Below are 23,024 nucleotides of genomic sequence, written 5' to 3'. Positions count from 1 at the left end.
GTGTGATTCGGGCAAATCAATTAACACTCTGGGCTCAGTTTCTTTACCAGAAAATTGGGGTAATAACTAAAGTTCTATAATAATAATGGCATCAAATGAGTGTTTACTCGCTATTAGACACAGTTCTAACACCTGGTTTGTAACAAGTACCCAACAAATTCTGGCATTATCGATGGTTATGTGCCATTCTGTTCTCAGAAAAGAGCAATGGCAGTAGCAAAACTAACACAAGGCACGTCTCTCTGTAGCCACCAAAGTCACACTCGATGGGTACGAAATAGCTATACCTAAAAAAGACTCCATTACTTTAGCAATCAGCCAATTTAGGACTTACTGATAGTCCCCCAATGACCTGTAAAGCGAACTCACTGCTATTCACTTACTTACAGACTTTACCCAACCAAACTGTGCAGCTTTGAGTGCAAAGACTTTGTTTTATTAATTTTTGTATTTCCTCATATTGCACAATGGTTATTGCACAGTGGACTCACAATAAATGTTAGTTTAGTCAAATTCACAAAGTGTTCATGCATTTACAGAAGAAATCAGCTGGTAACTAAATACTATGTCTTGTTCCATTTTGCAAGAGGAACAAGTAAGCTGCCATATGAATGCGATGAACTTTCCTGTTCAGTATCTGGGAAGCAAATTCTTCTGGTATCAAAGGAAATTGGTGCTAACCTTTCCTCTGCCACATTGAATGTTTAAGCTCTCAAGATACTCTGCTGGGGCAAATGGGTGACCTGAAGGCTGGAATGATGCCATGTGCTCAGAATGAAAAGCCACTGCACCCAGAAATTAAAATAAGACTAGAAGCCAAGTAGAAAGAAAGTTCATTAGAATATGTTCTAGAGAAAAAGCTGGAGGATGCTCCCTGGTCCCTTCCTGACAGGGAAGGAAATCCTGACTTTAGATTAACTCTCTGATACCTTAACTATCCTTCTCCCATATCTTCCTTTTAAGGCAACAGAAAACCTGCCAAGGAGACCCATTTTCATTCTCGGTCGTTGTCAGCCTCTCAGAATGTACAGTAGCTCATTCTGGCCACTTAGTGAACACAGTCTGGGCTTTGGACTCAAGGCATCACGGGTGTGATCCTGGCTTACCTCAGAAAAACTGTGAGATCATAGACAAGTACTTTATGCGTTCAGAGTCCCAGTTACCTTATCAATAGGATAGAGAGCTTGGTGCCTACTTTGAGAGTTGTTGCGAGGGTCAACCCATGAAGTGCTGTGTTCAGTGAAAGATGGTGCCCTTGCTTCATGTTACTTGAAAGAAGAGTCAACAAAAATCCCATTCTGAAAGGCATGTGAAGAACAGGTATCATTTTCTTCTTCTTCCTCTTTATGATTGTTCTGAATCACTGCCCAAAAGTCTTTTCTTTCTTCTATGATTGGAGAAGACTCTGTGTCCACCTTGTCCCACCGAGAGAGGAACAGCTCTCCTTATGGCTCTTCATGGATGCTCTAGAACAAGCTTGTTCTAGTGACTCAACACAAGACCACCGTCAGACCTTTTGGAGGTCAAATCAGCTTATGGTCAGTATCCCCACCTCCTCTGCTCTGCCTTTTCCTTCAGACCACTGATGGCCACTTTGCAAGGGTGCCTCAAGAACTGGTGAGTCTGAAGTTCCAATAAGCCACTGTGAAGGTCATCAAATTCTGTTGGGGTAAACAGTTTAGCTTTTGACCCTCAGATTATTCCTGAGGGGTAAGGAATCTGTTTTCATAATTCCATGATAAAAGCTATTCCTTTGCCTGGACTATACTTTCTCCCTTCCCCTTTTCCTGAAGCAACTTGGCAAAATCTTACTCTTTATTAAAATTTCAACTTCATATATTGTTGCCTTCATGAAAACATCTCCTTCCTACATTACAGTATCATCTAATGGGCTCCTATTACTATAGCTGGCGTTTTTCCCTGTAAAGACTGTGGTACAATGAATGCACACCTTTCTATATCAATAATGTATAAAATTGGAGGCCTCCTATACCCTTCACCTGTATAATAGCTGGATAATCAACAGTACAGACCTGCCCAAGTTTCCCTTGCTTTCCTTGCTGTGAACTTTGGGGTCTCCAGGTGACCCTAAGTGCCTTGAGGTAGAAGGTGGGTCTTACTGGTTTGGTCTTACTTCAATGTGCTCTCTATGGCATAGAGATGCTGGTGGATAAACAGGAGTTGGCCTTGGAAGCTTATGTCAAAAATCTAGTTGCAGGGAAGACCACAGCTCCAATGGCCACCACAGACATTATAACAACTTGGTGTCCTATAGAGAAGCTCTGGCTGAACAGCGACATAAGGCAGTGGAGGCTGGAGAAGTGGCAGAACAATACCCAAGGAGACTGTAGTAATGATGGACTGTTTCAAATCAGAACAGAAGCACACATATTCAAGTCTCATCTGCAGAAAACATAGAGGGCTTGGGACATTGTAACAAACGATTAGAGAAACGTTTGGGGGAAGCATATATGACAGAGGAGTATAGCGAGAACAGATGCCATGTGTTCCCCCACACCGTTTTCTCCTCTTGGGAATGTCAGAAGACAAGTTCCAACCTCCACTGTATATGGGGTCATATGATTGAGTTTTGGGCAATAAATGTACATGGAAGTGACGTAAGCCACTCCAGGTAGGGCCTCTAAAACCTTGACCCTCCAGCTCTCTCTTCCTTTCCAAGGCAATGTAGAAGGACATGAGTTCCAGGAGCAGAATTTCAGGATGATGGAGAGGAACCCAACTCCCATTGGGCTGTGATGTGGGTGAGAAACTTGTGTTAAGTCCCTGAGATATTAGTGTTTATTATTACTCCAGCATGGCTTAGGTGACTTAAGATGAGATAAGAAGCTTCCCTGGCTTTTACAGCTATGCACAGTGCATAGGTAGGTCCAGAAATAAAAAAAAAAAAGTAGATCCAGAAAGCCCCAAGGAACTACAGTCTAGGAGGGAAATACCCACTAGGTTAGAGCTAAAAGTAATACAGCTCTAGCAGTTAGGTCTGTCAGTTTTCACACACAGCTAGGAGCATAGACTAATCTCGGCACCTGAGTAAGGAGTGTTTCTAGCAACTTCCACACCACCAAATCAGAAACAACACAATTCCTTATCCCTTGGTGATTCTCCCTCTTCTAGGTCTTATCTCTCTTTGCTTTCAATACAGCCAGACCTTAGGCTCCTGTATCTGTCTTTGAGGGGAAGTTGCCACTGGCAAGGTGAATGTGATTTGAATTTTGTTCTTCTTTTTTTTATGTTTAAAAAATTAAAAAGAAATTTTTTTTACATTTATTTTTGAGAGAGAGACACACAGAGTGCGAGCCGGGGAGGGGCAGAGATAGAGGGAGACACAGAATCCGAAGCAGGCTCCAGGCTCTGAGCTGTCAGCATAGAGCCCGATGCTCAAACTCATGGACCGTGAGATCATGACCTGAGCTGAAGTCAGATGCTTAACCCACTGATCCGCCCAGGTACCCCTGAATTTTGTCCCTCTAAGAGAGGCCCTGCTTACCGATTCTGGACAATTTATTGTTCCCATCTATAATCTGAAGTAGGCACCAATTCTTTTTGCTAAAATTATAATTTTGATCTGCAGGTGACTGTGTATTGTAGTGATAAGATCCTCTTAGTTACTGGTATACCTGCCCTAGTGAACTGTGATCTTAAAAACAGGGACTCCATTTTTGTATCTTTGTCATGCCTGTATGTTCAGCACCCAGGAACCATTCTTGGCACAGAGTGATTTGTGATACAGAAAGGAATGACAAAAGTATTTACCTTCCATTACACATCTAACGGTACTTTGCTACTTCTTCACCCTGTTTGTGGTGGTGATTTGCCTGGAGTTGGAGACTACGGTTCTGCCACGTATTTCTCACAATGTTTCTCTTTAGAGTGCCTTTACCTAGGATGACCTCCCTGGGGTGGGCACAAGGATACGTCTCAGGGACACGCCCCTCATCCCTAAGTCCATGAATTATAACAAAACAGTTGTCTCATGGCTGGAACAGTTCTCCATTCCTGTTGGCAGTATCCAGCGGCTTTGTTGGGCCAGCAAGCTGAAGTCATACTTGGAGCACACTTTGCTCATGGAGATTCATCTCAAATGCCAAGTGCAAGGGTGACTGGCCATGCACCCAAAATAAACCTGGGCAGTAGCCCTCATAATGTTTTCTCAACGGAGGAGAACTGCTCAAGGAACGTAATTCTGGGGGACTCTGATAGCAAGAGGACATAGAATCATAGGAGTTCAGAGATGAAAGAGAACTTTGAGAATTTTCTCCAATCTTTCCACTTGATAGGTGAGAAAACTCAGGACCAGAGAGCAAAGTGACTCGGCAAGATCAAAACAATTGACAGCAGAATAGGCAGGATTAGAGTTAAGTTGCTGGAGACCCTAGAGGTACTCTTCTCATCATCTTAAGCTGATAATACAACTTTTTTTTTTTTCTGACAATGTGTAGATACCCCAGGTGGGGCATAAAGGCAATAGCTATAACACCCCACCCACCATGTACTGAGTTTGACACTTTACATGAGTTGTCTAATCTTACCTCAAAGGCTCTATTCTCTATCATGCAGAGAAAACAACTGAGGCTTGGGATAGGGTGCCAACCTGCCAAGGTCACCCAGCCACTCAATGTCTGATTAGACTCTGAAATACCTACCTGCCTGTTTCTGGGGCTCAGGATCTTAACCACATTCCATGGCAATCTGGTGCCATGGGGAAATGAATGAGCATGTTGTAAATCCAAAATTCAAGACCTTCTTAAATCCCAGAGCATGCCCTTGGTCAAATTATGAGACACAAAATTTGTCTTCAGGCACTTGGCCACATCCATTCACCCAACCCACTTCAAGGCTTCCGGAGTGGCTCCTTTTGCTTTAGATGTTCTGTTTCTAAGTGGTAAGAATTTTTAAAAAAGCACTGACCTTGTGCTTTTTTAAATCCTTAAATTTTGGTTTTAGCTCTCCTACCAACTTCCTCTATGTGATCTTTATAAAGTCCCTTCACCTCTTTTCCCTTCAATTTCTTTAACCTTCAAGAAAAGAAGGTGGAGTGGAACCAAACATTCTGAAGCCACAGACAGGCTTGGTAGGGGAGTGTGGATGATCAGTGATAGTTATTGTAGGTGTATTAAGAGGTTGGTATTATAATATGAAAAGGATTTGCCATCCATAGACCAGAGGGTCTTTGAGTATCCCTTTGAGCTCCCTTCAAGTTCTAATGAAGTCCTCCTAGAATTGCAATGAAATACTAATTGGTGAGGTACCCCTTCCCTCCACTCCAGAAACCTGCAGTCTGTGGGAAAGATCTTTGGTGGTGACTCTCAGGAAATAGAAAATCCAGTATTTTTCCCAGGGAAGAAGCATCCTCTAAACCACCAACGAGAGGGAACATGATGGCCCCTCTTTTGTTATAGCCTGGAGTGATCCACAAATGCTTATGGCAGGGAGGCAGAGGGAAACTGACATGTCACGGGACTTGGAAGATGCTGTTATATGGTTTAAAAAGGTAACATCTCATTATAAAATTTCTTTGGGGTCTAGGCAATCTCCACATACCCATCTAATTAGGAATAGGGCAAGACAGAGCCAAAGAAGTAAAATATTGCTCCATTTCACACACATTTATTGAGACCCCCTCTGTGTTATGCACTATTTTAGGCAGAGAAAGTAAACAATAACATAAACAAGGCATAATTCTGGATTTGTGGAACTTACCAACTTTAGCAGAGATGCCTGGCTGTCCATCAGAAATATACGCTTCCCTTCTGGAGATGGGGGTTGTTGGTGGATAGGGGCTGTCCTGGCAGAGCCTTTCCTCAGTCTCAGAATGAATTCTTGCCAATAGAATGAATGGAAGGGATGAGTATGACTTCTAGGGCCAACTGCCTACGGAGCATAGTGTCTTCTCCACTCTCTCTCATTTGCTGGTTGAACACACTCCCCTGGAGGACTTGGGGACCATGATTCCCTGAATCACATGTGGAAAGCTAACTGCTGACAACTAACGCCTGCATCTACCTCCTAACATCAGCAGAAAATACACTTTCATTATAAGTAAGACTATAAGCCACTGAAGTCTCAGTTTATTTGTCAAATCAGTTAGGTTTCCTTAACAGATATACCCAAAATAGTCACAGAAGATGAGCAAACCAGAATTTATAAGCCACTTAATTTGTGTCATGATAGGAGTCAGTTTTATGTGCTATGGGAATACAGATCTGGGGATCAGGGAAAACTTCCTCCTGGACATGGAACAGCCCATAGGAATTAGCTATGGGAAAGGCTATGAACAGTGTGAAGTCGGAGGGGTCAGAGGGAATGGCAGGTGCAAGGGTCCAGAGGAAAGAAGGAACATGACATCTTCTGTAAGAAATAGAGTTCAGTGCTTACAGCTGAAGTTCAAGCAAGGAATGAGGAGTAGGCAGAATAGGATGGTAAATAGGGACAGATGATGGCATGTTGGAAGTTTTGACTTTGACAGGAAGACGGGTGGTGGGGGACCAAAGCACAATAACAAATTGTCGGATTGCTCTGGTTTATAGAAGGCAAAACCAGAAGGAGGAGGTTATGCCTTTCTGATCCATTATTCTTCCCACTCTCTAGCACAATGCCAGCTCCAAAACAAGGACTACATATATATTCATTGCCTGATGGATGAACAAATGGGTTGGACCATTAAGAGCCTGTTATACTGGCTCAGATGAAAGATGATGGGACTTAAGCAAAGCTAATGAAAGGTAGCTGACATGGATATAGTTGTGAGACTGAGTTAGCAAGTGATGGACTGGGTATGGCCAAGTAGGGAGGACTTCCACGGTAATTTCACATGTTAAGTTGCTACTTGTATATAGAGCAATTGCCATGAACCAAGGACTGTTATAAGTGTTTTACATGTTAAGTTATTTGATCTTTGTAAAAACTCTATGAGTTAACTCATAAATGTGAGATGAGGAAAGTGAGGCACAGAAGGGTTAATAGTTTATCACAAGTGACAGAGCAAGTTACTACTGGAGCCAGAAGTTAAACAGTCTATATTTGGAGTCTGTGCTACCCAGGGTATGAGGTTTTTATCTGCTGTTATAAGACATAGTCAGAGAATCTGCATTGGGAAGAAGAAAATGAGCTGACATTCAGACTTGTGAAATTTAAGTTGCCTGCGGAACATGCAAGCAGAAATATCAGGAGGCAGGTGGGTATTTGCAGTCAACTTGGTGAAGACCGCACCTACAGTGTAAACTCTCGAGAAAGTGGCCACAGAAAGACTGGGCTCGTTGTAGTTAGTGTCAAAATGCTAATACAGGATGCAGCCATGTGTGTGTAGGCAATCCAAAATACAAATTTTGTGCAGCCTGAAAGATAGGAGTGGACGTTACAGGATGTGCGTAAGGAAGGAGCAGAGGGGTTGAAATGGAGTAAAGATGGGGACACTTCCCTTAGTCATATTTAGCTAGGGGGGCCACTGATCCCAATAAGAGAGGGCCTGAAACTATCAGCAGAGCTATAGCACATCACACACGTGAGTCGTTCTCTATGTAATTTTTTTTTTTGGCAATTAATACTACAGTAATTATTTAATATTACTGTGACTGCTTAGGATTTTCATTACACATGGTGTATAATGGTCATTTAAAATTGTGGCCACTTAAAATTAACTCTTGCAATTAAAGGAATCCTCCTGCATTTTGTAAGAGGAGAGAGGTACTCGAACCACGTAAACAGCAATTGTAGTCACAGTTAGTTCTGGAGAACAACTCTTACAGAATAATTGGAACAAGGTCGAGTCCCCCTTGAACATTTGGTAAGTCACAGGTAATATTCTGTCTACCAGTTAGTCTAAAACAAGGACCGTAATACCAACTGAAAAATGTATTGTTGGGAGAAATCACTAAACACATTAATAAAAAGTACAAAGGCCCCTTAGAATATACTAAATAAATAACAATAGTACTTACTTCTCCAGTGTGTATTTTGTTTTCAGGCTGCTCCTACACAAAGGTACCACTCTTTTCTTCTGAGCTAAACCCACACGAGTACTTTGGCCTCTCTTGGCTAGCTTTCGACCCTTAATTTCTCATGATAATAGCATCAATAATACTTTCTCAATTGAATGATGCTTTAAATTTAGGAAGTGCTTTTACATGTGCTGCTTATTTAATCTTCACACAACGCAGGGAGAGAAACTCCATTTTATAAGTGAAGGACGTGATGCTTAGAGAAGGCTGGTTATTAATTCTGCCTTCACCATCAACGGTAGTTAACACTCACCCTGTTCTGGGCACTTTGAAAGCATTCCATGTCTTACTTTCTTTTTCAATCCTCTTAACAAACGCATGCACTCGGTATAATTGTCATTCCCATTTTACATATGGGGAAGCTGAGGCTCAGAGGGGTGTGGGAGCTGTCCGAGGACCCAAGGAGCAGGTTTTGGAATGGAACCTCCGTCCTAGCCTTCTGGGCCCTCATCCTCTCTCTCCTACTCTTCACATGCAGCCTCGTCTAAGCCAGATTGTGCTTCCGAGCTGGGAAGTTTCCCAATGTGCACAAACTGTTCTTTATGTGTGCTGTTCAAGACAAACCATTGCCTCGTGGCTGCCCTTTCCCCTATTGACTTATCTTGGGACTGACTGGGAGGTGGACCCTCTGCTTGTGTACAATTCCCAACTCATTCCTCCTTGGTGAACTTGATTTCTTATTTTGGGGCCCAGGAGGGTGAATATTGCCCAAGAACATTCCAGGGTTTTTTTGAGGCAAACTCTGAAGAAGGTAAATTTTGTCCTGTCTTCCTTTATTCTACTTGAGTAACTGATTTTTGTTGATCTGACTCAAACTCTCCAGCTTTATTACCACCTAAAATACCTTCATTGAATCTCTTTTGTGTGCCTGGATCTGTGCTCTATGTTGCACATATAAAGATAAATAAGAAATGTTTTATTGGTAGACTCAGGACTGTAAACAGGTAGGAACAGTGTGACATGATAAATGCTAGAAGATTCTTCAAGGTAACAAAGAAGCACAAGGCATGGAGTGACTAACCACTTCCAAAGTAAGGGTCTGACAGTTCCGGGTAAACCTCCCAGAGCTAGAGCAAGTTGAGTTAGGTTTTGGAGAACACAAGATTCTGTGGGTTTGGAGGACGGTTGAATAATAGGAAGAAGAATCAGTCTCTGGAGATGCAGATCTGAGTTAGCAGGGCACATGCTGGAAATTGTGAGTGGTCCACAATTTCCTTATGTCTGAGGCAAACTCTGTGGAATGAAAAGGAATGGGACACGAAGCTGGAGAGGCAAGCCACAGACACAGTGCAGAGGACTTGTACTTCATCTAAACCGTCTGCACTTTTCTTGTTCCGACCAAGTAAAGCCAACAAAGAATTTTAATCAGGGCGGCAGCATAATGAGATTTTTTTGTTCTGTAGGTTCGTTCCAATGGGTAGTTGGGAATTAAGATCCACGGGGAAGATTCTGGAGACGCAGCTTGAAGGTTGAGCCAAAGGTAGCGATAATGAAGGCCCAAATTAATGTCGATGCCGTGGAAAAGGAAGACAAGGGTTCTGAGAGTCATTCATGAGAAAATCATGAGAAGGATAGGAATGTTGACCAAAGAGTTGCTAAGGATTCTGACATGAAAAAATATCACGGATGTTGATACCTTTAAGCAAGAGAGGGATTTCAGGTCCACCAGGTTTGACAAAGGGGGAAAATAAGTAAGTTTGTCTTTGAATGTGTTTTCATTTGAAGTTCTCATAGGACATCCAGGGAGAAAGAGTGAATGGGGAGTTAAAAATACAGTGCTTAAGCAAACTAGTGCTTAGGAGAGCAATCTAGACATAGAGATTGGAAAGTTTTCAGCACCCAAGTGGTGATTAGAGATGGTTTTTATAAAAAACAAAAACAAAAACAAAAACAGGTGGCAGGCGGGGAGAGACTTCATTCTACAGAGTGAAAGAAAGCTAGCTATAGGATAGAAACTTACGGCATGCAGATATTTCAGGGTGAAGAAAGGATGAGGAGACAGAGAAATAGCTTCCCGGAGGTTTGAGGGAAACCTGGAGAGAAAGCTTTCACTAAAGACAAGGGAAGAAAGAATTTGAAGGAGTTAAATGTCATCGGAGCAGCAGGGAATAAGATAAGGAGTGAAAAGGGTCAGCTGGCTAGAGCAGTTAGTAGGTCATAGAGCCCCTGGAAGAGAAGTTTTGTGAAGCGATGAGGCCCAGAGCCAAAAAGCAGTAGTGGGTTAGGGAGTAAATGAAGGTTGAGCAAGTGTTGGGAGTAAATGCAGACCACGGGTTTATGAAGCTGAGGAAAGGGAGGGTAAGTGACTTTGCTGAAGGTCATAAGGCTTCTAAGTGGTAATACCAGGACCTTTAGATCAAATGACCTGATATATTAAAATGTCCTTTGGGGGCTTTCTCTCACTTATTCATTCCTTTATTTAAGTATGTATTGATCACCTGCTCTCTTTGAGACATCTGGGAGTTAGGCCCCTTAGATAATACATCATACAAAGCAAGTTATGGGTGATTATCAAGAAGAGTGAAGGGCCTGAGATTTTACTGTACTTGCAAACTAACAAGTTAGCCTGCCACAGTTTCATGGATGCGGGCAGAAGACAGGCGACTCCTGGGTCAGAGACAGAGGACAGTTAACTACTTATAGCAATAATAGTAACTAGAGTAATTCGAGTAATATTTTCTTAAGCCACTTCCCTGAGTCTTAATTCCCAAAGGGTGCCACCATCAGAGCCATGTGATGCCCGCACATACAGTAGGCAGTGTGACAGGGGAGGAATACTGAGTTTAGGGAATTAGAATCATTTATAATGGGCAGTAAGCACACCTAACCTGTGCTCTACAGAGAGACTTTAACTCTATCATAGTGGACAGTAAACAAACCTACATTCTGCTCTGGAGGAAGACACTATCTATAGTTTCCTAAGTTGTTGGCTAAACAAACATCCTTGAACAAGGGAGGGAGTGTCTCTGCTTGCAACATGCGTAAAAACACAAGAGACCCATGGGAAATTGTCTCCTAACAATCATGTAGTATATATTACGCATTTCCTACCCAATATTCATTTTCTTCCACCTTGTTATAGAAAATTGGGTATCTGCCAGGCAGCAACGTACCTAATTAAAGACTATGTGATAGCCGGAGCCCTAGCAGCGATATTGTGACCATGAAGGATGTAGCTACATACCAGAAAGGGTAAGTGCCATAACAGAAGGAGTCTGGGTCCCTGAGAGCAGCCATGGTCTGTCTATCTCTGGATGTTATGTGAGTGGATAAGCCTTTATGTGTTTGTGCCATTATACTGGACTCTGTTATTAGCAACCGTAGTTGTTATTAGTAACTGAATGCGATTACTAGTAGGGATGAGGGAGAGAGCACTAGATAGCAGAGCTCCAAGATAACTGGGAGACTTTAATTGTAATCTTCATTTTACTACTAATTTGCCACGTTAACGTAAGCATGCCACTTGATCTTTATGAACTTCATATTTCTCAGCTACCCATTAGGTTCTTCCAAGTTCTAAGATTTTCTTGTCCTCAATTTTTAAAATATCCTTCCTTTTTTAATCTTTCAAAACTCATTTATTCAGGAGTCCATTCTTTTTGGACAGGTGCCCATCTGAAAAGTAACTAGAGGAAAAGAAATAGATAATATTTAGATAGATAATAGATAATAGCTTAAATTTCTGCCTCCCTTTTCCCAACACCTGAATGTGTGCACTCTGGAGGTGTCTTAACCTAGGGATATGACTTTCTAATGGATTGGCAGACATCTTTAAGCATGGTAGGGGAGGGATTTAAATGGAAATCTCTTGCAATAATGCAAACAGTCTGCCTGTTATAACTTCTGTAGTCCTAGTACTTAGCACAGAGCCTAGTATGCAATAGGTCCCCTATAAACATATATTGAATGAACAAACACCCTCATTTTAAAGACTAGGAAATTAAGGACCGGCAATGAGTGGGACATAATCCCCTTTAGTCATATATGCTAAAATGCTATCTCTAGTGCCATGCAGAATGTGACCCGAAGTTTTCATATGAAATAAATCCTTGATAATCTAAAATAGAAGAGGTCAGAAAGAAAAAAAAATGATATTTGAGTTAAATGGTTTCTGATTATCATTTTTCCCTTTTTTAAAGAAAAGCAGGTCATTTGTTCATTGGAAATATAGCTGTCAGTTTAAGTTATGCCCTCGTTTGAATAAATTGATATTGGATAATGAGGTTTCACTGAATGACTACATGTACTTTTTTCTCTGGGCTAAATAATTCCAATTCCTCTAACCTTTTCTCATGAATTGTATTTTCTTGGCTCTTAATCACTCTCTTTGTTCTCCCATGAGACTGAATAAAAGTGTTAACCAGCAACAAATATCATAGAATGATTTTTACATGAACACTAGCCTTATGCTCACTTTTAAATACATCATGCCATTGGTGACCCTAGTGTCAGATTTTGTCTTTTATAATATACTAGAATACTTTTCTATCTTACTAATGTCTAGAATTACCTCTAAGTTGATATTAATCTGTGGGTCCCTGATGCTAGCTATTTCTATTTTGCCAAGTACCTAGATAATTAATATCAAGGAAACCAAAAGGCAAGTTGGCATATGGGATTTTCTCATTCTCAATCTGGATATTTCATTTTTCCACTCGTGAATCTATCCATCAATTCATTCAACCAGCATGTGTTATTTCTTTACTCTGTGACAGGCTCTGTGCTAAATGCTAGTGTAGTGATAAAAGAGAATCCAGACAACTCATAGCTTCAAGGGCCAACATCTTATAACCAGCAACCATAATAGAGCATAGCCAATGCAAAGGTATCAATACAGCAAGCTATAGGAACACAAATGTCCTCTAATGCAATTGAGTTCAGGTGTCTCGATAGACAAGCAGTAACCAGGCAAAAGAGAGGAGGGTTGGACAATCGCTATACTAGGTAATACTAATATATACTAAAAATTAGTTATAACTAAAGGGTTATAGGATTGAAGGAGATCACTTTATTTATGCCCTTGCTATGACACAAGACCACGACGGAAGTGGAGAGCCTTTCCTGTGTCAGGGGCTATGGTAGGTGCTAAGGTTAGAGCAGAGAACAAATTACACATGGCAGGGAGCTGGATGTCTAGAGGAGGAAACAGACAAGTAAGTTGTTAGAATTAAAGTGGCCTAGCTCTCCTTAGAATAGTCTTGTTAATTTCATTTATCCTTGCTTAATTATTAACTATGCTCCCTCACACTATCAACAGTGTCCTGGTTTGGGGGCGCCTGGGTGGCTCACTCGGTTAAGCGTCCGACTTCAGCTCAGGTCATGATCTCACAGTTCATGGGTTCGAGCCCTGCGTCAGGCTCTGTACTGATGGCTGGGAGCCTGGAGCCTGCTTAGGATTCTGTGTCTTCCTCTCTCTCTCTCTGCCCCTCCCTCACTCACGCTCTGTCTCTCTCTCTCTCTCTCTCTCTCTCTCAAAAATAAATAAAAACATTAAAAAAAATTTTTTAAAGAGTGTCCTGGATTGAATAATGAAATTTTATATGGTAATCCTTGTCATGGGACAACATGATAATAGCTCCCCTAGAGATAGTATAGGGCGTGATTGGAGCTTTGAGAGAAGAACACCAAAAACAAGCTCCTAACCTAGTCAGTTTCTAGCAAAATTCTAGAAATTTGCCAAAGATAGTGATGAGGTAAACTCTTTATCCGGTAAGAAACACTGGAAAAAAGTATCCAGGTAGATGTTTTAATAGCTTGGTCCAACCAAGTGTTGATAACTCTGTTCTGCTTGTTTGGAAAGAAAGATGTCAATGAAACATCAAATTGTGTGCATGACGAGTCAGTTTCTCTCCTGTGCAATTAAGAGAGATGTTTGGAGGGGTAACAATATCAATTGCTTCACAAGATTAAGCAGTTGGAAGGCTATTGAAATGAATCCTCCAGTCTCCCAAATGAAAATATATCCAAGAATTTCTTGCAGGTTCAAGTAAAATGTTTAGGCATATTTCGAAAGATAAGGATGCACATTTAATCATTGAGGTATTTTTTTCCCCTGTAAATAAATTCATACACCTTAGAGGAAGAAACACATGCACTTAAACTCAAAATGCAAAACATGCTTTGAGAATGGACAATTCAGTCAAACAATTCACTGAGTAAAAATGATCTCTTTTCTTGTATGCATGAGGTTGGGGGAAGGGTTCTCCGAGTTCAGTGTCATCCAGTCAGGAGACCTTAGCAAGCCAAAGGTGGGGGGGGGGCTGAAGAGACATCTGTCATTTATCTATTTGTTATTCTCAACTCTGTAGCTATAGGTCCGGTGAAAAGGAAGAAGGATAGGCTCTGAGAAGCTTTTGAAGGGTGAGGATTGGAAGAAAGAAGCAAAGGAGAAAGACATTAGCACTTCTACATGCCAGGCACTGGGCTGAGGGCTTTACATATAATGTCTCCTTGCTTCAATAATGATCCAGGGATAGATTTGACTATGGAAACCTGTGGTTTAGGAAGCTTCAGTGGTTGGTCCGCAGGTAGGCCACATACATTGGTGGGGCCTCATTGAAAGCCCAGTGTAGCTAAACTCCCATGACTCTTATTTCTTCTATTCTTCAACACATATCCTAGGTCTGATAAAATAGCTCTTTTTTGATATGTGAGGTTGTTTAAAGGAGAGGAGATTCCAAATGGAGAGACTGACGTGAATTAAGGTATTCTTTTAGCCAGGGATAGAGCACCACAGAATCTCCCATCATGACCAAAGGTAACCAAAAAACAACCCAAACTTTTTAGTAGAAGAACAAAGAAAGAAAAGGGAAAAAAAATTATGAAGTTAAACAGAGAAGATTATCATGTTCTCTGTAAAAGAATAGACGGAAAATCGTGGGCCCTCTATTGGAGTTCTTGGTTGCAAGCAACAATAACTACTTTTGGTTAACTAAAGCAAATGAGGAAGGAAATGCCAAAGAATTAGGCTTCAGGAAGCACAAGAATCCAGGCAGGTCCTGGAATGAAGGAAGCAAACGCTGACGGTTTCTTCTGGAAGCTTCTGTCAGCATAAAGACCCAAACTGCAAGAAGGGAGTATCTGAAAGGTCCAGCCTGGATATGGGTTCATATATCCAAGAGCAAAGAAGGTAGTTTCCCAGAGCAAAAGCTACTTTAAAATCTATATGATGTCACCAAAAACACCAATTGCCTTTAATTATCACCACTATGGCTTTGATGCCTTTCCCCTATATATTAGTTTCTTAGGGATGCCATAACAAAATGCCGCAAACCAATGACTTTAAAACAATAGATTTTTTTCTATCAAAATTTTGGAGACTAGATATCTGAAATTAAGGTGTCCTTAGGACCATTCTCCCTCTAATGGCCCTGAAGAACATGACTCTTCCTCATTTCTGGTGGCTTAACCAATTCTTGTCAGCGTATCACTCCAACCTCCAACTCCATAGTCACATAGCCTTTTTTCTGTGTGTCTTTGTGGGCTCTACTCTTCTTATAAAGGTGCTAGTTATTGAGCTTAGTGCCAACCCTAACCCAGTATGACCTCATCAAAACTTAACAAATTACATCTGCCAAGAACTTAGTTCCAAATAAGATTACACAGTGAGGTTCTAGGTTTCTGTGAATTCGGGGGTGCCCTGACCTACTACACCCTGTCTCTCTGAAACCATTTGCATCTTTCTTTTTTCTTTTTTTAACATTTACCTATTTACTTGGAGAGAGAGGGAGAAAGTGGGAGTGGGGATGGGGCAGGGAGAGAGAATCCCAAGCAGGCTCAGTGCTGCCAATGTGGAGACTGATGTGGGGCTCGACCCTACGAACCGTGAGATCATGACCCTAGCCGAAACCAAGAGCCGGACACTTACGTGACTGAGCCACCCAGGTGCCTCCCATTTGCTTCTTTCTATCAGAAACCAGCTACACTGACTTTTTAAACATTTGTATTTAATTAGATTCAGGTTAATTAACATACAGTGTAGTAACGGTTTCAGGAGTAGGACCCAGTGCTTCATCACTTACATATAACACCCAGGGCTCATTCCAACACATGCCCTCCTTAATGCCCATCCCCCATCTCGCCCCTCCCCCCACCCACCTCCCCTCCAGCAATCCCCCTGTTTATCCTCTGTATCTAAGAGTCTCTTATGATTTTCCTCCCTATTTTTATTTGATTTTTCCTTCCCTTCCACTATATTTATCGGTTTTGTTTCTTAAATTCCACATATGAGTGAAATCATATGATATTTGCCATTCTCTGACTGACTTGTCGCTTAGTGTAATACACTCTAGTTCCAACCATGTTGTTCTAAATGGCAAGATTTCATTCTTTTTAATCATCGAGTAATATTCCAGTGCGTGTGTGTGTGTGTGTGTGTGTGTATCACATCTTTTTAATCCATTCATCAGTCAGTGGACATTTGGGTCTTTCCATAATTCGTCTATTATTGATAGCACTTCTATAAACATTGGGGTGCATGTATCCCTTCAAATCAGCATTTTTGTATCTTTTGGATAAATACCTAGTAGTGTGATTGCTGGGGCTTGGATAGTTCTATTTTTAACCTTTTGAGAAACCTTCATACTGTTTTCCAGAGTGGCTGCACCAGTTTGCATTCCCACCAGCAGTGCGAAAGTATTCCCCTTACACTGACTTCTAATTGTTGACTTAAATGTGTCTTTCTATGGATCTATGAGCCTTTAAGAGTATGGACAATGTCATGCTCATATTTGTTTACTCCTTATGTAGATGAGTGCTTGTACATTGCAGGCACAGAATCAGCTTATTGAATGAATATATAAATGAATACATAGCTAATAGGAGACATGAGAAAAAACAACAACCAGGAACTCCGTAATGACACTTGGCATGTAGCCTTACACAAAGATTACAGAGCCCCATGGCCCTGTCATATACTAGAGTAACACTATTGCAGAAACAGAAAACAAAATCATGTTCCCTGTCCCCCAGGCAGGTTTATAATGAATTGAATATCGAGAAAATTGACATTGCTTCCAGTTTGATTCTTACAAGTTCTCCGATAAAAGACAGTTTGCAGCTTCCATGTATTTCCCTTGTATTTCTCATCTAATTTGCCTTTTCCTAGTGTGATTACATCATGCAATCCTGTTTATCTCCTCATTGCCTTGGCCAACTTCCTTTACATTCACACCAATTGCAGATGAGTTTTGCTTATCCTTCAAGGATTTTATTTTTATACCCTGCTTGTCTGCACTTAATTTACATCTTCTCCTCCAGCTTCAAAGGTTTGCCAAGGCTGTGACTTCACCTCCTCAACAGCGGTCACTTTCTTCTTTGAAGCTGAGTTTTCATTGGAAGAGAAATGTTGTGTCTTTTGGCTCCCTCTCCTTGTCCATGCTGTCAGGAGATGAAGGCAAACCACACTTGCCCTAAGGATTTTAAGGGATAAACCTGATACTTTCTGGATATGAGGAGCCAGTCTTCTTCCCTGCTATGATTTGGAACAAGACAGAAAAAGGATTCTAAGGTTAGATGAAATCTTCAGAGATTCTGTTCCTTAAGCATTGCTCTGCCATGGACATATTTTGGGCATGAGCAGGCATATGTCCCGTCCCACAGATCACCTGGGGGAGGCAGGGAGCAGGCTGTCTTTCATTGTTGACCCCCAATTCCCACAGCGTAAGCTTCCTCCTTTGCTGGGCCTGTCCTGATTGCACTTTGAGTTTACAATATAAGATTTGTTTTTCATCCTGTTCCATGTCCTTGGAGAGAGCTCACTTTGATAACCGTGCCAGGAACTAATTGTGAGGGGAACCAATTGTACAGAAGGATGAAGTCCATGGAGGCCAGAGGTCCTCGGCATCCTGAAGAGAAGGGAGGTGCCGTAAGAGGATTGGATTCCAGGGAAGATTCCAGACTTCCTTTTCTTGAGAACTCTCAGAATGCAATGCTCAACTCTTCCACTGGAATTACTGAATCTTATGTTTGGAAAGGAGCTATAGAAGCCATGCAGCTCAAGCTCTTCAACAGTGTGAATTTGGGCTATAATGTTCAGACTTTGGTCCAAATCACTGGAACCAATATGATGCTATAGTAGAGAAGCATCTTAGATCAACTGATGTCAGAATCTTAGCTCTGCCCCTGATGGGGTTACTTAGGCTAATATTAATAATATTGGCAGGCATTTGCTGAGCACATACTATGGGCAAGGCACTGTGGTGAGTGTTTTACTCTTAACAATATATTTTATCTCAATAACAGTTCCATGAGTAGATATTACGATTATTATTATCATTATTATTTTACAAACTAGAACACATATTACACAAGTTAAGGTATGGCTCCTAAGGTTACAGACTCTGTAAAGAAAAGAATCAAGTCTTAGGGCAAGGCTTGCAACTCATGTGCTGAACAACTACATAATACTGTAAATAACTACACTCTGCCAAGCCTTGTTTCCTCATCTAGAAAATGAGGCCAAAACTCCTACTTACAAATTAATAGAATTATAAACAATTGTGCTGGACTGTGAATGTAACTAGCCAGTTATCCAGAACATAGGTTTTCAACATGATTGTCAGTGCTCTTCTCTCTACTCCTTCTCTCTTCTGGACACTATAAACCTGAAATCTCACCTCGAGAGACACTGGACACAAGACATTGCCCTTCTCCATGGCCACTGAGGACTGGTTGGTGATTTGGCCTAGGAGTTCCGCAGGGCTGACTTGCCCATTCCCAGACAGCCCCATGAGAGCAAAAGCTTGGAAGAGACCATGCAAACTTCCAAGTCACTCTTTGTCCTCTCAGCACGTCCTGCTTAGCCCACAGCCCGATGCGTGTTGGCCAGAGGAAGCTCCCTCTTGCTCCCTGTTTCACAACATCTGGATGAAATGTGGTTCAAAAGGGCACCAACTGAGAGTTACACAACCCCCCACTCCTTCAGGATTAAGAAAGGAAAGCATCCTTTGGCTCCTCTGCAGCCCAGTTGGGGAATCCAATCAAATACTCAGCCCCTTGGAATTCCCGGTGGGAAAATCTAAACTGGAGCCCTCTGTAGCCTTACTCTCCAGGGAGTTGTTATTAGGCCTGCTTCATGAATTCTCACAGTGGTCCCCGATGTCAGCCCCCAACTTTACACACAGGAAACTAGGACTCAGCAAGACTCAGTCACTCAAAGGCATGCATGAAGGATTCAAACCAAATCTGTTTGATTTCAAAGCCCTTTCCCTCCTCCACTTTCCATTATTATACCTGACTGGAAGTCCAGGTGACTATATATTCATTCATTCATTTACAAATGTTTATTGAGAATCTATGATGTGCCAGATAGAGACGGTGGGCATACAGCAGTGGAAAAAAAATGCGACTTTTCTGTTTTGACACAGAGCTTTTAATTGAATCAAGTGGGAAACGGACAATAAACAAACACATAAATATACAAAGTGCCAGATAAATGTTAAGTGCCAGGAAGAAAATAAAAGTAAAGCTGAAGAAGTCTTCGCTGTTAAGGTGACTTTGGAACAGAGACTTGGATAATGTGGGGGAAGTGATTTATGTGGCTATTGGGGAGGAACATTCCAGAAAGTGGAGACAAAAAGTTCCACGTCCCCGAGGCAGGGGTGTGTGTGGCATGATTGAAGAAGAGCATGGAGGTCCATGTGGCTGGTCAGAGGTCACATCACAGATGATCCCTGTAGGGCCGTGTGGGTACCCAGAGTTAGGAATTCCTGAGAGAGATGGACCAGGGATAAGGGGTGGATGGATGGGGGATGTGATCTTCAACAAGTCATTTCAGTCTCAGTACAGAAAAGTGAAGGGCTGGGACTTCACAGTAGCTTCCCAAACCTGGCTGCACAGCAAGTCCCCTAAACACCCAGCTAAAGATATAACTGCCTGGTCCCTACCCCCCAGAGACCATGATTCAGTAGATCTGGGGCCACGGCTCCATTGGAGGTTCTGATACGCAGATTAACTTGGCAACCACTTCCCTACACACACTCTAAGATTTTCCTGATTTACCCCTCTATTCATGATTTGAAGTTTGTATGGAGGAAAAAGCTGTAAATACAATCTGGAATATAAGCAGGTGTGAAAAGGTTTCTGTTATTGCTATCTGAGTAAGCAATTACAGAATGATCTCATTACTTCCCTCTCTCATCACTGCTTCCTTTCTTCCTCTGAACATGAGGAAGAGATTAAATAACTAAAGAGAGCAAATTACTACATTTTAATGCAGAAGGCTTTTGGATCAAACCCACTATTTCTCTGTGTACATTCTGATGGCCTGCAAATTGACCCGATCAAACTGGAAACTCATGTGCTATCTAAATAATCTGCTTGATATTCTGTAACATTACTCCAATTACTCATCCTTTCAATAAATTTAATCTATTGATGTGGATGCCTTATTCTATTTCACACTCTCTCTTGCTCAGGAAAAGCCTCAGTGGTCTCATAATGAAAGTGAAATAGACTTAAAATAGACTCAGGGAATTTTCTTCCCCACTACACCCCCTTTATAACAAACCCTGACATGATAAAAAGCATGAACAACTGCTGTATTTTCAGGTGAATGAATTTTGAATTTGAGAATTGACACAGATAGCTTTGTCTGTAGATTCATGTGTTGTGTTCTAGATTAGGAAGAATGCATTACACAATATGCAATCAAAGGTGGAAACTTTGATGCCCACTCTTTTAGAGGATCAGTTTAGACCCTAGCTTTCTCTGGCACTAGCTCAGCAAACCTTGTCTATAAAGGACCAGAAGCAAATATTTTCATTTTTGAACCATATAGTCTCTGTTGCACATCCTCAATTCTGCCACTGCAGCAGAGGAGTAACCATAGCTGATATGTAAATAAAGAGGCATGGCTGTGTTTTAATAAAACTTTATTTACAGAAATAGCTGGTGGGCCAGATTTGGCTGGCAAGTTGTAGTTTGCCAAATCCTGACTAATTTCCTTGTTTTGTTTTGTTTTTTTCATTGTAGATTATGACATAGAAGCCCAGAGACAATATTAACTTCAACTTGTGGTACAGTTGAGAAGGAAACTGAGGTCTCTTGATCAATACTCCTTAGACTCTCGTAGGCTACCCTTTCCTGGGTGTTCATGTTGATATTCAGGCCACATGCTCCATCTTCAAATGCAGAACCAGGAATGAATTGAGCGCAGGCTGGTTAGATTTGGGCATGAGTCCACCATGAGTAACCTTGTAGCTGTTGTCTATCCGGTCTTTTCTTTCTGGTCATGGAGCTGTGGAAGGGACTTCTCACCCTAATCTCTTTTAAACGTACATTTATACTTTCTGCAACCACAGCAGGTAAGAACCAAGACACTAAAGGAATTGATAGGAAAGTTTTTGTGGCCAGGAGTGAAGATAATATCAGTGTTGGCATCAAACACATCAACAAATGCAATCAATCCATTTTCTTTTCTTTCTTTTCCTTTTTCCTTTTTTTTTTTTCTTTTTTGGAAATAACCTGTCCTCTAAGAAAACTTCCTACTTACTTTCCTTTGAGGATAATTTGTACTCAGTACCATCAGCTCCAGCTGAAATTTCCCTCTCTGGGGCCTAAAATTCCATTTTTTTTTTTTGAGAAGTAAGATAAAAGAAAGTAGATTGCTTATCTTTATTGAACAAACTCCACTTTCCAAACTCTAAGTTCCAAACTCCAATTTCCTATGGATCCTGAAACCTTGCTCCAAAATGTTGGGTGTATTTTGTTTTCTTACAATGTTTTATCTTCCTCTTTTCCTTTTTCTTGCAATAGCAAAGTAACAAAAGAACAAAACTTACACTTATTCCTTATTTTACTCTTTCCTATAGGAATCCCCCATACTGAGCTGACTTTTGATCAGAGTGAAGAGTTCTGGAATTTGCTGTGAAATGCCCACTTCCTGTTTATTAATGAAGGTTGAAGGACATTAGTCCTTCCTGCTAATTGCAACTTTCTCTACCCTATGCTATTAACTCGTCTACAATGATTCCAGGGTTACTTCATGCTCCTTTGCCCCAATTACAATGACCACACCCATATCTTAAGCTAAACCTCAAATCCCACAGTGGTTTATTTCCTACTCATTTCAGGATTAAATTGAAAAAGATGACACTTGTGGACATTTGTAGAATATCTTGTACAAAATATTACGTCTTGTTGCCACTTTTATTGTTTGATTTTCAGATCCCCCCACCCCCAGGCTGTTTTATTTTATGCCAGCTGTCTGGATACTGGAATAAAAAACTTCAGTAGGTTTCCAGTATCTGGTTATCAAGCCTCTTATTTCTTTTTTTTTTTTTAACTTTAAAATAAAATGTTTATTTATTTATTTTGAGAGAGAGAGGGAAGGCATGAGCGGGGTAGGGGTAGAGAGATAGGAACAGAGAGAGAATCCCAAGCAGGCTCCATGCTGCCAGCACACAGCCCGATGCAGGCCTCTAACCCACAAACCATGAGATCATGACCTGAGCTGAAATCAAGAGTCAGATGCTTAACTGCTGAGCTACCCAGGTGGCCCTCAGGGTTCGTATTTCTTAAGTTCTAGGAGTAAAATGTCCTTCCTCACTGTTACAAAAAACTAATTCTCTTTACTGATTTAAAAGTGTTTGAAGGGAAATACAGCCCTGCCCTTTTAAGGATCAAAAGCCATTTGTATCAGCAGAAAATCAGGTTGTAAAAATCCCATAGGACAAAAGCCAGAGTCAAGAAGTCATCTTAAATAATTCTATACAAAATAAATTCTACCCAACAAAATAGTTCAACAGAAGAAATAATGTCGACCTGAGACTTTCTACAAACCTTTTGAAAATTGGAGTGAGAATTGGAATAACTATTGCAAAGGCATCAGGGATGAATTGTGCTACTAGAAACTGTCCTTCCCTAGCCACTCCCATCTATGAGAGAACCAGCTGGGGCCATGAGTAAGATAACTAAGGTGAAATAAAAATATCTTTTGGTTGTATATTTCTATTGATGGTCTCCATAAGAACTTACCCTAACAAAGAAAAGGTGAATGGCTGAAAAGTT

The 23,024-nt window shown here is 41.2% G+C and overlaps 1 long non-coding RNA gene across 2 annotated transcripts; it reads left to right on the top strand.

Annotated features, from left to right (window-relative positions):
* The first annotated feature begins 1,201 nt into the window (after positions 1-1,201).
* LOC122235115 lies at positions 1,202-22,107 on the top strand. Of its 2 annotated transcripts, none has more exons than XR_006213245.1 (7): positions 1,202-1,320; positions 1,403-1,617; positions 5,418-5,509; positions 7,671-7,801; positions 9,419-9,495; positions 11,098-11,207; positions 21,827-22,107. It is a non-coding gene; the product is annotated as an uncharacterized LOC122235115 (long non-coding RNA). The 2 variants fall into 2 exon arrangements; XR_006213244.1 differs by having other exon boundaries at positions 9,419-9,706.
* The last annotated feature ends 917 nt before the right edge of the window (positions 22,108-23,024 follow it).

The sequence above is a fragment of the Panthera tigris genome, chromosome F2 (genome assembly GCF_018350195.1).
Source record: "Panthera tigris isolate Pti1 chromosome F2, P.tigris_Pti1_mat1.1, whole genome shotgun sequence".
NCBI lineage: Eukaryota > Metazoa > Chordata > Mammalia > Carnivora > Felidae > Panthera > Panthera tigris.
Note: the sequence above shows the minus strand (reverse complement) of the source record. Positions and strands in the feature narration are given on the sequence as shown.